This window comes from Lycium barbarum, chromosome 1 (genome assembly GCF_019175385.1).
Source record: "Lycium barbarum isolate Lr01 chromosome 1, ASM1917538v2, whole genome shotgun sequence".
Taxonomy (NCBI): Eukaryota; Viridiplantae; Streptophyta; class Magnoliopsida; order Solanales; family Solanaceae; genus Lycium; species Lycium barbarum.
In genome coordinates this window covers 28,097,249-28,112,331 of record NC_083337.1, presented here as the reverse complement: position 1 = coordinate 28,112,331, position 15,083 = coordinate 28,097,249, and the positions used below count along the sequence as shown (strand labels likewise).

General features: G+C 39.7%; 1 non-coding gene across 1 annotated transcript; it reads right to left on the bottom strand.

Annotated features, from left to right (window-relative positions):
- Positions 1–3,934: 3,934 nt before the first annotated feature.
- Positions 3,935–4,041, bottom strand: LOC132618796 (small nucleolar RNA R71). The gene has a single exon (XR_009574323.1). It is a non-coding gene; the product is annotated as a small nucleolar RNA R71 (small nucleolar RNA).
- Positions 4,042–15,083: the final 11,042 nt, after the last annotated feature.

The window sequence follows — 15,083 nt, the reverse complement described above, 5'->3', positions numbered from 1 at the left end:
CTGCGTAAAAATCCTTATCTTGATTTATTATTCCACAATTTAATTACTTCTTGTTTAGTTGCTAAAGAACTTGATTCTTCGATATATAGGTAGTAGCTTAAACTATCACCCATCGATATCACAGTCCAGGCTCAACCCAGAACTCCACTATCGTGAATGTTCTCTCGCTATTATTACGATTGAGCTTATCAGTCCATCGTTATTATAGTCTACCCTCACGATCATAGACCACTACAAAAAATGAGTAATTTGCGGAGGTTGAAGTTGTAATTCGCAGAGGTTTTAGCCTCCGCTAGTTGCTAGAGGAGGCTAAACCCTCCGCAAATTGCAACTTTCAACCTCCGTAAATTACCCATTTTTTTGTAGTGGACAGTGTTGACCTCAGTCAACTTCTCGTCCCAACTTATCCCTAACATATTCTGACTAGCGCGGTTGCGGAGGATCAACTCGTTTGACCTCCGCTTTCATGGAACACAATGTCGCGATTGCAGAACATAAGGCTCCCTTGATTGGTCAACCCTTCACCTCAATCACGAAGCCTCTCTCCTGATCATGGAACATAAGGCTCCCTTGATTGCTCAACCCTTCACCTCAATCCCGGAGCCTCTCTCACGATCGCAGCTTGCACCAGATATGGGCACCAGTAACACTATAAAAGTTTTAAGTTTCATACTTATTATGAAACAACCTCGAGCCACTCGATCGGGTCTCAATCAAACCATACCAACAAGTAACAAGTTGTTATAAAAACTAATCTACTATATATTTAAAGCACGAAGGGCTTTAGAAATGTTGATTGAACTTTTTTCCCTTCATTAAAAGACCTTAGATAGACAAAATTGTCTTTTACTATTTTCCTAAAAGTATTATTTAATTTTTTATAATATTTTACCTATTTTAGTTTCTTGGAAAAGTAAAATAATATATATTTTATGGAAAAAATAAAGAACTGCTTCTATTTTTGGCAAAGTAAAGGTGCCTGCGTTAGTTTTGGCAAACTAGGAGTCCTTTCTTTGTTCTAACACTATCAACAAAACACATAAACCCCTAAAACCCCAGTTTGCCTTCGTGAGAGCATACACAAAACGAGATCAGACACCAAAGAAGCTCTCTAAATTATCAAAACATCTGCCATCCGAGCATGTAATTTTATTGTCAAATCAATTCAAGGCTGATAATTTCATTCCCTTTCTTATACGCTTTTAGCAATTATGAATTTTCTTTGTTGTGATTCTCGATTTTCCAATTTCCTTGGCTTTTTGTACTCTTTTTATTTAGGGTACAAGAATTGACTCTTGTTATGCTGCAGAGGGAGTTTGTCGTTAACATTGATTAGCAGGCGCCCTCACAAACACTGATAAGGTAGGGGCCTCAAATCTGTATATATATATATATATATATATATATATATATATATATATATATATATATATATATATATATACTTCATCCGTTAACTTTTACTTGTCCACTATTCCAAAAATAGATTTTCTCTTTTACTTGTCCAGTTTGGCATATCAAGAGAAAAATAATTTATTTTTTCTGTTTTACCCTTAGCATTAATTACTAGTTTCAAATTATTTTCCAAAACCATTAAAGACTAAACACCAATTAATATGGTATCATGGTAAACTATGCACTACATTTACAATTTCTTAAGGGCGTCAAAGTCCATAGTGGACAAGTAAAAGTGAATGGAAGGAGTATCATATTATTATCACCACTTTCTTGAGTTTCCTTATTTTATTTTATTTGAGTGGTAAATTCTATCATATTTTATTAGGTTTTTTTTTTCCGGAATTCAAGAACGTTTGGCATTCTTCTGATACAGTTTATTTAATTACTTACATTGTGTCTTTTCTTTATTTAGGTTTAGAATTTTCATTAGGTTTTAGGATCCTTTTACCAAAATTATCGTAGGCTACATTATTTAACATGAACTCTTGATAGTATGACGACATGTGATATTTGGCACAAATATCTGATTTAGTGTCATTTGCATTTCACTTCTTAGTATTTTAATCAGAGTTTTGAATGCAAATTGTTGCATAGGAGCTTATTTTGGTATACTTGTATGAATAGGTACAACAAGGACCAATGGAGGGTATTCCGAGCAGTTTTTGATTGATTCTGAGGCTTTGCACGTTGATTGAATGTTGGGAAGGAAGTTCGAGCACTTGACGGCAGAATCCGACCACTGAAGGGTAACATGCGCTGGCCATGCATCGCAGAACCAGCGCACAAAAACCCCGTCTCTGAATCTCAGACAGGCCATGTATTGGCCATGCGCCGAACAAGCAACACACAGAGGAGATCATGCGCTGGCCATGCGACGCATAGCCAGCGCACAAGCGGCGTCAGTTGTCCTACTTGGATCGGGATTGGGCCAACTTATCTTATATTTACCTTAGCGTATAAATAGTCATTTTTAACATTAGAAAGACGGCTTGGACGAATTTTGAGACTTGTGAAACTCTTTTTAGGTTTTATTCGTTTTCTATTATTTTTCCTTACATTGAAACCCTATGTTAATCATGAATTCTTGCTTCCATTCTCGAATCATGTGGATTCTGGGGTTGTGGCTTAGCCATGAATATTGACGTTTGACAAGTATTTCAATCTTAGTAGCTTGTTCGTTTGCAATTGCTTCTTTACTTATGTGCTTAATTGCTTGATTGTCTGCGCAACGGTTGAGTTCTATTTACTAATTGATACACGTGCTTGGGAAAGACGTTGTTGATGTGGAGAAGAAGTAACGAGATTGTGATATGAATATCCCTATAGTTGGGCTAGGATTTGTGACTAGGATAGGAATATACTTAGTTACCGCAATCAATTTCATGCCGTGCTCTTATTGCATTCTTGATAGGTCAATACCATAGGAATATAAGAGGAAAGTTATCTTGAATCGGCGAGTAGTGGTTCGGAAGAACATAATGAGATTAATAATTCGGTTAATTTACAATTGTGAACAGAGTTGCTAAGGTGTGATACTTGAACGACTCAATAGGATTGGTGAACAAACCTCGACCCTTGAATACTTCTAAAATATTGATAAAAGCAGTACTCAAATACGTTCTTAGCACAAGTTATAGCTACATTATTAGTTATTTACATTATAGAATTAGTTTACAAAACAACCAAAGCTTTTATTCTTTACTTGCATAATTAGTAGCAATAGTTTATTTTCGTGAAAGTATTGGTCATAAGTCTCTGTGGGTTCGACATCCGATTTCATATAATCACTATATTACTTGTACGATCACGTATACTTGCGTGTGCATTTGGACGCAACAAGGTTTTGGCGCCGTTGCCGGGGACTTAGAAATCAATTATTTTTGCCATAATAAATTGTATTGCTTTATTTATCCAAGTATTAACATCTTGATCTTAGCTGCTACTTGATTGCAGGTACTTTACTCGAATGCGAAACACTGCGAGTCAAAACAATCTGGAGGAATTCGATCCTGCGCCTGATCGTACTTTCAATCGTCACAAGAGAGATTTGAATTTATTGCAGAACTCGCAGGCTTTAGCAGAGTTACCTGTGGTCATGGCTAATAATCAACCAGCGAAAGTGAGAGAGGTTGCAGTGCCTCGTGTGGCAGATGTAACTTTGAGCATTGTCAAGCCCACCATCGAAGGGCACTTTGAGCTGAAGCATCCCATGATTCAACTACTTCACTCTAGTGGGCAATTCACGGGGATGTCCCATGAGGATCCTCAGCATCACATCCATACTTTTTTGCAGATTATGGACACTTTCTCTACTGGAAGGGTCACCAAAGAATATGCGCGGCTGACACTGTTCCCCTTTTCTCTGTTGGGGAATGCAAGTAACTGGTTATTAGCAGAGCCCGCAAATTCCATCACTTCATGGGATGATTTGGCGATGAAATTCTTGACAAGGTTCTTTCCACCAGCAAAGACAGGTCGACTCCGAAGAGAGATCATGTCATTCAGGCAGAAAAGTGGAGAAAATTTGTATCAAGCGTGGGAGAGGTTCAAAGGTCTTCTCAGAGATTGTCCTCACCACCATCAGATAAATGAAGTTCTGACACACGTATTTATTGAGAGTCTGGATGCCCAACATAACTCATCAGTAGACATTGCTGCAGGAGGGCAGGCTCTTGATCTAAGCAATGAAGAACTATTCACACTATTGAACAGGTTTACTGAGAGCACTCCAGACTGGCAAGATGATGCAGCTAACAGTTCAGTTAGGAAGGCACCGGGTGTTTTGAAGTAGATAATTTTACAACACTATCAACACAGATTGATGCCATCCGCACTAAAATTGTCATGACCCAACCGGAGGGCCATGACGGGCACCCGGTGCTAACCCACCCCGGTACCTCTTATCGTACTCTCATATTCACATCAAGGTGAGCCACATGGCTTACTCACAATTTATATGCATCAATAGTGCTAATCTCGTTGGGTAATAACACATTTATATCATCATCAATAACAATGCCCATATCTGTGTATACGAGCCAACGAGGCTATCAAAATGATATACAAAATATGAGCCGACAAGGCTAAGGACATCTAATCATATACAACTCTCTACGAGCCTCTAAGAGGAGTACGTCACATCATATAGGCGGGACAGGACCCCGCCATGCCCATAGGTATGTACACAAAAGAATAGTACCAAACGTTGTAGCTCCGAATGAAATGGAGCTCCTCTATGTAGTCCCTGAATAAGAAATTTACGGATCAAGCCTGTCTCCCTGTCCACCTGCGGGCATGACGCAGCGTCCACAAACAAAAGAACGTCAGTACGAATAATGTACTGAGTATGTAAAGCATAATCAACATCATAATAGGAGCATAAGAGACAACATAAGAAATAGCATAAGATGGGAGAATCAGGAGATAGTAGTCATCATCATAATTACTTACTTGTCTTTCATAGGGACCTTCCATTTCTAGTGCATGCTCGTATACATACATATATACATATACAAATATCCATATTCGTATCCATATTTGTATCTGTATTCATATACATATTCATAACCATATAATACCAACTATAAAGGTTCGGTGGTTTCACACACCCGACCATGACAAGGCTCGGTGTCATACATACCTGGCCCTACCAAGGCTCAGTGTTATTCGTACCCAACTGCAGTGGTGTGCGTGCGATAGGTATCATACCCGGCCATATGCGCTCGGTGTTACATAATGGTCATACATACTTAAATCCGTATATGTAGGAGTTCATGAGTATCATCGTCATCATTGACATCATTATTTTCGTTATATCAATCCTTAGAGGATCAACTATCATATAAAAGAGGCAATAGAATCGTGAACGTATCGAGAATCGTAAGCTTTGGTAATCTTAGAGATAGAGTCATTTGGAAGACATTATGGAGCTCATGAAAGGATATATATAGCAAGGGAACCATGCCTTAATGAAAGAAGGGTTAGCCTTACATAGCTCTTTGTCTCCTCAACTATTTAACGTTCACCGTTGAAGCTTGAGTAATCTACATTTAGAAGGATTTTATACCATGGTTAAGCCTTGATGGTACTCTTAAATTCAAACTAGAATGATTCATGATCTAATGAAAATTGGGCAGCATTTCCCCTATTTCGTCAACTTCCACCATATCACAAGACAACTCCCAACAACCACAATAACATCCTTAATATACTCATAATATCATGAACAAGTGATTACACTTCGTTAAGCCTTCAAAATTCATCCTTATATTTAACTTATGCTAGCCACTTCATACCCATTTTAGCACATTTTCATATAATGCTTCCTCATCACCACTATTACATGCCATAGAAAGATTGTATCCATATCATACGAAGAATCATAACTCAAGTTAGTATACTACTCAAAAACATCATAAAAACTACATTTAGAACTCATTTTCTACTTTCTTCTTCTACCAAAGTTTTTCAACAACGAAACATTCTTGCTAACATGTATTAAGTATAAAAACTAACCTTTTACCTCATACAAATGATCTTTGGAGAAAGCTATCAACTTATATGAAACCCTAGCTTCAATATCCAAAGAATTCTTGGAGTTTATTAACCCTTGCAAGACCTCAAGCACATGGGTATCTTGATTCTTGCCTCTTGATATTTAATCTCCCTTGGATTTTGGATTGGATTAAGAGAGGGTTTTTAGAGAGCTTTTGGATCTAACCTGGTAAAATGAAATGTCCAAATGAAGTGGAACGAAATATATAAAGCGGAACTTAAAATCCCGTCGGGCAATTCTGCGCCCATTTTGAAGGGCCGTAAAAATTCCTACGGACCGTCAAAATGGTCAGTAGAACTGCCCAGTCAAATATGGTTCACTGTGACCATTTGACGTTGGGCTGGTGCAATTTGACGGACCGCAGAATTTTCTGCAGGATGTCAAAATTCCTGCGGGCCGTCAAATGGTCCGCAGAAATTTTTTACTCAGACAGTCTGTCGTAAAACATGCATAACTCTTTACTCAAATGTCACATTGACGAACGGTTTGTTGCTTTGGAAACTAGACTCGATGAAATTTGGATAAAAGAAACACACTAGAAATGCTCACATTATAGGAGATATGCCTCCCCTAATCTGGACCAAAATCCTGTCCGAAAATTTTGCCAGGTTTTACCAAAGTTCCCACAAACTCCATTCTTTTATTTGTTTGTTCTTAAATCCTTCCATAGCTCATTTCATGGGCTTAAACCCCCATAAACATAATATGGGAACATGTAATCTCATATATCCTAAGGTAACTCCCTTTTTCGCGATTAGGACAACTAACGCCTAATGAATCTCAACGGACGAAACTACGAGGTGTAACATTCTCCCCCTCTTAGAAATATTTGTCCTCGAATGATAGACTCTTGGGGATTCTACAAAAATTTCACCAGAGCTTTCCCTATAATATGGCACTACCATCCAGCACAGCAACCTAAAACACATCGCCTCACAGGGCCTATAACAACACGACAATAACCATGGCCACACACGACCAAGAAAACATCAAGAAAAGCATTACATACCTGAGGTTAATGGCGTCTCTGCCTGAATCTCTTCTGAAGGTGAAAATAAATGCGGGTACCTGGACTTCATGTCCTCTTCGGCTTCCCAAGTCATTTCGTCTGTATTATTATTCTTCCATAAAACTTTAACTGAAGCTACATCTTTGGTTCTAAGCTTTCGTACTTGCCTATCTAAAATAGCAATGGGGACTTCTTCATAAGACAATTGTTTAGTAACTTGGACATCATCTATTGGCACAATTCTAGAAGGATCTCCAATACACTTATGAAGCATTAATACATGGAAAACTGGATGGACTGACTCCAAATTTGCAGGTAGGTCTAATTCATAAGCCACTTGGCCTACCTTGCGTACAATCTCATAAGGTCCAATGTACCGGGGACTAAGCTTACCCTTTTTGCCAAATCTCATGAAGCCCTTCATTGGTGACACCTTCAAGAATACACAATATTTCTGTCACGGCCTGACTAGGGGCCATGACGGGTACCCGGGGCTGACCACCGAGCACCACTCATAATACTACTCATCATATTCATCCTGCGTTCATTCATTATTCTCATACTTCTAATCATGGGGAGAATCATTTTCACTTTGAAACGTAATTAACTTTATATACATAAGCCCTTTGGCTTTCAAAAGAATATATATACAATGAGAAAAATCATGAGACCATGCTATCCACACATATGTATCTACGAGCCTCTACTAGAGTACTAGACATATGGATGGGACAGGACCCCGTCGTGCCCAAAATATATATATATATACACATAAAATAATAATCAATGGCACCTCCAGAATAATGGAGTGCTCTCAAATCTGCTGATAGCTCCTGCGAGTCTGGATCACCTCCCAGTCTACCTGTGGGCATGAACACAACGTCCAAAGAAAAGGTACGTCAGTACGAGCATTGTACTGAGTAAGTAAGGCATGAATGAAATGAACATAGTAGAGAAATTATGAAGCATAAGATGAAGGTCTAACATGCTTAACCTTTTAAGAGTGTGCACGTATTTTAATCATATCACATATATCATCATATCACATTTACCATATCACATATACCATCGTCGTTAACCCGCGTCCGGGTAACCATCATATGCCGCCCACTAGTTGTGGTTATGTCCAGCCATCTAGGCGCGGTGGAATCATAAGCAGCCCGATTTAGTGGTGACATGTCCGGCTATTTAGGCACGGTGGAATCACATGCAGCCTGCCTTCGCGGTGACATGTCCGGCCATTTAGGCACGGTGGAATCGTATCATCATGTGCTCTTCATAGACTTATCATTATCATACGTCTCATAGACATATCATAATCTTATCATAAGTTTATCGTAACCTTATCATAAACTTAGCGTCATCAAACATTTTACCATAAACATGCATTAGAACTTAAAGGCAGCTATAGTTATGTCGGGGTGACATGAGGTCGTAAACCCCCGATTACATTATGGAGTGATCACAATCAACATGTCTCACCTTGAAGGGACTAACATTATTAAGGTGAGTGTACACAAGGAACAATATCAATGGAACCATACTTAGGATCATTAACTTTATGGACATCAGATCTTAATTTAGGATTCTTTAGACTTAATATCGTACCCGTATTGTATCTCTCTTCTTCCTCTTATATATATACCTCTTTGCAATCGTAGACTCATAATTTTCGATATGTAGGAAAGTCATGGAAAGATAAGGGGATTAATGCCTTAGAAGGAAAGGATTAGCCTTACATACCTTTATGATTCGTTAACTCTATCACTTGTATGCTTCTCTCCAATGTTAACATTTCTACCTTCAAGGAAGTTCGTACTAAAATTAGATAATTGAAGACATACTTAGGCTTAAACTAAAGCTAACGAAAATCGGGTAACATCTTCCTTTGTTTATTAAACTTTCTCCATGTCATATATCAACTCCCAAACATCTATAACAACATTCACAACATCATAAGCAATAATCTTCATTCACCTACATTATCCACCATTCCTTATTTCACTTCAAATCATCCACAACCATGGTCATAGTACACGATTACACTTACTCACATATAATGTTCATTCCATGCCCTTGATATCATTTATAACATAATCATAATCACAATCAAGAATCATGACTCATTCCAAGCTACTAATCAAAAATGATATTATCCTTACATTCATGACCCATTTTCTATCTCGTTCTCCAATCCAAGTCTTTCAACCTCTCAATACTTTAAACAACAAGGAATGATCATAAACTCACCTTTGATAGTGTGGGAATGAGCTTTAAGTGGAAATACTTCACTTGAGCAAAAACCTAGCTTCAATCCAAGGAGATTTCTTGACTTGCACAAACCCTAGAAAGCATCCTCACCCTTGATTCCACAATTTTTTGGTTTTTACTCCTTGATTTCCCTTGGATATGTGATAATATAATGAAAGAATTATTTCTAGAACCTTCAACACTTAGAGAGAGAATGAAATCTAAAATTTTAGGGTGTGACTCGTCTATTTATAGCTAGAACTGGAATATTCCAGGTGAGCGGTTCGACGGTCACGTTGACGGTCACGTCGATGATCACATAGACGTGTCGACGATCCGTCGACTTGCTCCATCGACCTACTTCTGCAGATCAGCAGCTGCAGAACCGTATCGACATCGTTGATCAACGGTCCGTCGAAGTGTCTCGTCGATCTGTTTCTGCAGATCAGAATTCTCAGAGCATAATGACGGCTCATATCGACGGCCCGTCGACATGATCGAAGGTTCGTCAAAAATGGCTGGTGTCTGCAGATTTTTCCTGAGTCTGCTCAGCCTGCGTCGGTTCAATCCGTTTAACTTCCAATCTTGCAATATACCTGGAATACTACTAGTACCTCCATACATGGGGTAGAATGCTTAGCATCTCAATACTCGGGTATAAATTTCCATTTCAAGGCATACTTGACTAGGAAATCGTAAATTCTTCCCACCATGAAAGCGAGAGGTGTAACATTCTTCCCCCCTTTAAAAACATTCGTCCTCGAATGTTAAGTTCTCGGGAATTTTATGAAAATTTCACCAGAGTTTCCCCTGTAGTATGGAGCTACCAACCTGTCACAACACCCCATAATAACAATGCCTCATAAGGCCACAACATCATAGAAATAAATTTTGGCCACACACGACTCGAAAGCATAAAAAGAAAACATGCATACCTCATAATCTTGACGTTTCATCTTGGATTTCTTCCGGGGGCTGAAATAAATGTCGGTGCTTGGCCTTCATATTTTCTTCCGCCTCCCAAGTCATCTCTTCTCGGTTGTTATTTCTCCATAAGACCTTAACTGAGGCTACTTCTTTATTTCTAAGTCTCCGTACTTGCCTTTCTAGTATGGCAACATGTACTTCTTCATAAGCCAACTTTTCTGTCACTTGAACATCATATACTGGGACGATCCTAGTAGGATCTCCAACACACTTACGGAGCATTGAGATATGAAAAACCGGATGGACTGATTCCAGTTCCGAGGGTATGTCCAATTCATAAGCTACTTGACCCACCTTGCGAACAATCCTATAAGGTCCAATGTATCGAGGACTCAACTTTCCTTTCTTACCAAATCTCATCACTCCTTTCATTGGCGACACCTTTAAGAATACCCAGTCATCAACTTTTCCACCGCTTGTTGAATCAAGTCAGGGCCTATTAGCTATACTTCCCCTATTTCAAACCACCCAATTGGGGATCTACATTTCCTTCCATATAGAGCTTCATACAGAGCCATTTGGATACTGGAATGGTAGCTGTTGTTGTATGCAAACTCAATAAAGGGTAAATGGTCATCCCAAATACCACCGAAATCTAGCACACATGCCCGTAGCATATCCTCCAACTTCTAAATAGTGCATTCTGCTTGCCCATCAGTCTGTGGATGAAATGTTGTGCTAAGCCTCACCTGAGTACCCAAACCTTCTTGGAAAGACTTCCAAAACTTAGCTGTAAATTGTGCTCCTCTATTAGTAATAATGGACATCGAAATACCGTGGAGTCACACTATTTCCTTAACATACAATCTTGCATAATCTTCTGCTGAGTAAGTAGTTCTGACTGGAAGGAAATGGGCTGATTTCGTAAGTCTGTCCACGATCACCCATATGGAGTCATACTTGCCTCGGGAACGGGGTGACCCCACAATTAAATCCATGTTGATCACTTCCCATTTCCAGGTTAGAATCTCCATTGCTTGCAATAATCCTCCCGACTTTTGATGTTCAATTTTCATTTGTTGGCAATTTGGACATTGTGCTACAAATTCTGCTATGTCTTTCTTCATTCCATCCCACCAATACATTAACATTAGATCATGATACATCTTTGTTGCGCCTAGGTGAATATAATACCGAGAATAAAGAGCTTCCTCCATAATCCGACGACGCAGTTCCGCAACATTCGAAACACATAGCCGGTCTCGGTATCTGAGAACTCCATATGTAGAAGTTTCAAAAGGACACTTCTCTTTATCATGAAATGTATCTCTCTAATAGCTCAACTGAGGATCTTCGTACTGACACTCTCTCACCTCCATGTCTAAGGATGAAACAGTTGGGTTGTGAATACCAATTCCCGCATTGCCTGAATCAATTAGGCGAACTCCATGGCTGGCTAGTTGGTGAAGCTCACGGGTTAATTCTTTCTTCTCCGAAGGAATCTCACGTAGACTTCCCATTGATTTACGGCTAAGTGCATCGGCTACTACATTCGCCTTTCCGGGGTGGTATAAAATACTTACATCGTATTCTTTTAGAAATTCTAACCATCGTCTCTGTCGTAGATTTAACTCCTTTTGCTTGAAAATATATTGGAGACTCTTGTGATCTATATAGATATCAACATGTACACCATACAAGTAATGTCTCCACATCTTTAATGCATGAACAATTGCAGCCAATTCAAGGTCATGAGTTGGGTAGTTCTTTTCATGTTTTCGTAACTGCCTTGAAGCATAATTAATGACTTTACCGTGATGTAATAACACACATCCCAACCCAACACCATAAGCATCATAATATATAACATAACTATCTGGCCCTTCTGCGAGTGTCAAGACTGGGGCTGAAGTTAGCCTATCTTTCAATTCCTGAAAACTGCGTTCACAAGCGTCATTCCACTGAAATTTAGCTGACTTCTAGGTTAGCTTCGTCAATGGGGCTGAAATAGATGAAAACCCTTCCACGAATCTCATATAGTAACCTGTCAATCCTAAAAAACTACGGACTTCTGTAGGTGTTGTAGACCTTGGCTAAGTCTTCACAGCCTCAATTTTCTGAGTATCCACTCGGATGCCATCATCTGAAATAACATGGCCCAGAAAAGTCACAGAATTTAACAAAAACTCGCATTTTGAAAATTTAGCATACAATTCACGAGTTCAAAGAATTCCAAGGACGATATGCAAATGGTCTGCATGCTCTGACTCTGTTCGAGAATATACCAGAATGTCATCGATGAACACGATCACAAACATATCCAAGAGAGGCCTAAATACATTATTCATTAAATTCATGAACACTGTCTAAGCATTAGTTAACCCGAATGACATCACCCAAAACTCATAATGGTCGTATCTCGTTCTGAAAGCTGTTTTGGGAATATCTTCCTCTTTAACTCTCACTTGATGATAACCTGGCGTTAGATCTATTTTAGAAAACCACTTGGCACCTTTTAATTGATCAAACAAATCATCAATCCTTAGAAAAGGATATTTATTCTTGATCGTCACCTTATTCAACTGCCTATATTCAATGCACATCCGTAGGGAACCATCTTTCTTTCGCACAAATAGGACTGGCGCTCCCCACGGTGATGAACTAGGCCTAATGAATCCTTTTCCAAGTAAATCCTTCAATTGTGCCTTTAGCTCTTTCAACTCTGCAGGAGCCATTTGGTAAGGAGGAATAGAAATAGTCTTGGTGTCCGGCAACACATCAATAGCGAAATCAATCTCTCTTTCCGGAAGAAGACCTAGAAGTTCATCTGGAAAGACATCCGAAAACTCATTCACCACCGGAACGGATTGGAAAGTTACCGACTTTGCTTCGATGTCATGAACTCGTACTAGATGATAAATATAGCCTTTAGCTATCATCTTTCTTGCCTTAAGGTAGGAAATAAACCTACCTCTTGGGGACACTGTACTACCCTTCCATTCAATCACTGGCTCTCCCGGAAATTGAAATCAAACCAATCCATATCCATAATCACATCGAAGTCTAACATTTCCAGCTCAACTAAATCAACTTTATTCTTGTGATAACATATCACAATCACACAATTTTGGTATACTTGTCTAGCTATCATGGGATCACCAACCGGAGTAGATACCTCAAAAGGTTTAATTGGCTCGGGTTTCACCCCAATAAAACTAGCAACATACGAAGTAATATAAGATAAGGTAGAACCCAGATCTATCAATGCATATACGTCATGAGAAAACATGGATAATGTGCCTGTAACCACATCCGGGAGGAAACAAGGTCTTGTCGTCCGGCTAAAGCATAGATGCGAGGCTGAATACCACCTGAACTGAATGCTCCCCCTCTGCCCCTACCTCGGCCTGCTTAAATCTGGGGAGTCTGACCTACCAAGCGCACTGAAAAAGAACCAACTGCTGATCCTGAGGGCTAAGCCCCACCTCTACCATACCTCGAGGGGCAATTACGCATCACGTGCCTAGTCTGTCCGTAAACATAACATGCATCTGATCCTTGGCGACATGACCCCGAATGTAATTTTTTGCACTGACTACATCGTGGAACTGGTGGTCTCCTCTGACCATACTCACCCCTAAACTGGGAACCTGAAGCTCTCGAGCTCTGACCCTGCCCTGAATGAATAGAGCGGTCAAATCTCCTACTTACAAATCGTGGAGGTGCACTAGTCACCGATTGGCCTGAGTAATCTTCAATGTTCTCAGCATTTCATCAATTAATCCTTGCGGGTCTTCATCCGACTATGACCCGAAAAACTCTAGAGGATTCAAACTCATGAAGTCACGAGCTCTAGTACTAACGGCCCTGTCACTCGGGCCCGAACTCTGCCGCTGAGCCTGGGAGGCAACTAACAGTGTCAATAAATGGATTGCTTCGGTCATTTATTGACCCAAAGCAGCTGGTGGAGGAACTGTAGGAATAGGAACTGGAGTTGAAGCCCCCTCTTGTTCTTCTAGAACAGGTGAAGTGGGAGAGGTATTTGATGGAGCCTCATTATGTGATTCACCATCTTCTATATCCGTTGGCGACTCCATCTCTACTCGCCTTTCTATCATAATCTTGCCCTTCTGGGCGGTTGTAGCTTTCATTTTTGGCGGCATCTCTAAAACCATAACACACTATTAGGGAGGAGAAAATCTTATAACACGGATCTATCGTACGATCTTATAAGAAGAAGAATAGTCATTTTTCCTAAATGCCATGTAGCCTCCTGTTTATAAGTGTGGCGCGTAACACACCATAAACAAGACTCTACTAGACACGGCTCGTAGACACTTTCTAGGACTGAACTGCTCTGATACCACTTCTGTCACGACCCGACTAGGGGCCATGACGGGTACCCGGGGCTGACCACCGAGCACCACTCATAATACTACTTATCATATTCATCCTGCGTTCATCCATTATTCTCATACTTCTAATCATGGGGAGAATCATTTTCACTTTGAAACGTAATTACCTTTATATACATAAGCCCTTCGACTTTCAAAATAATATATATACAATGAGAAAAATCGCGAGACCATACTGTCCACACATATGTATCTACGAGCCTCTACTAGAGTACTAGCCATATGAATAGGACAGGACCCCGTCGTGCCCAAAATATATATATATATACACACAAAATAATAATCAATGGCACCTCCGAAATAATGGAGTGCTCTCAAATCTGCTGATAGCTCTTACGAGTCTAGATCACCTCCCTGTCTACCTGTGGGCATGAACACAACATCCAAAGAAAAGGGACGTCAGTACGAGCATTGTACTGAGTATGTAAGGCATGAATGGAATGAACATAGTAGAGAAATTATAAAGCAT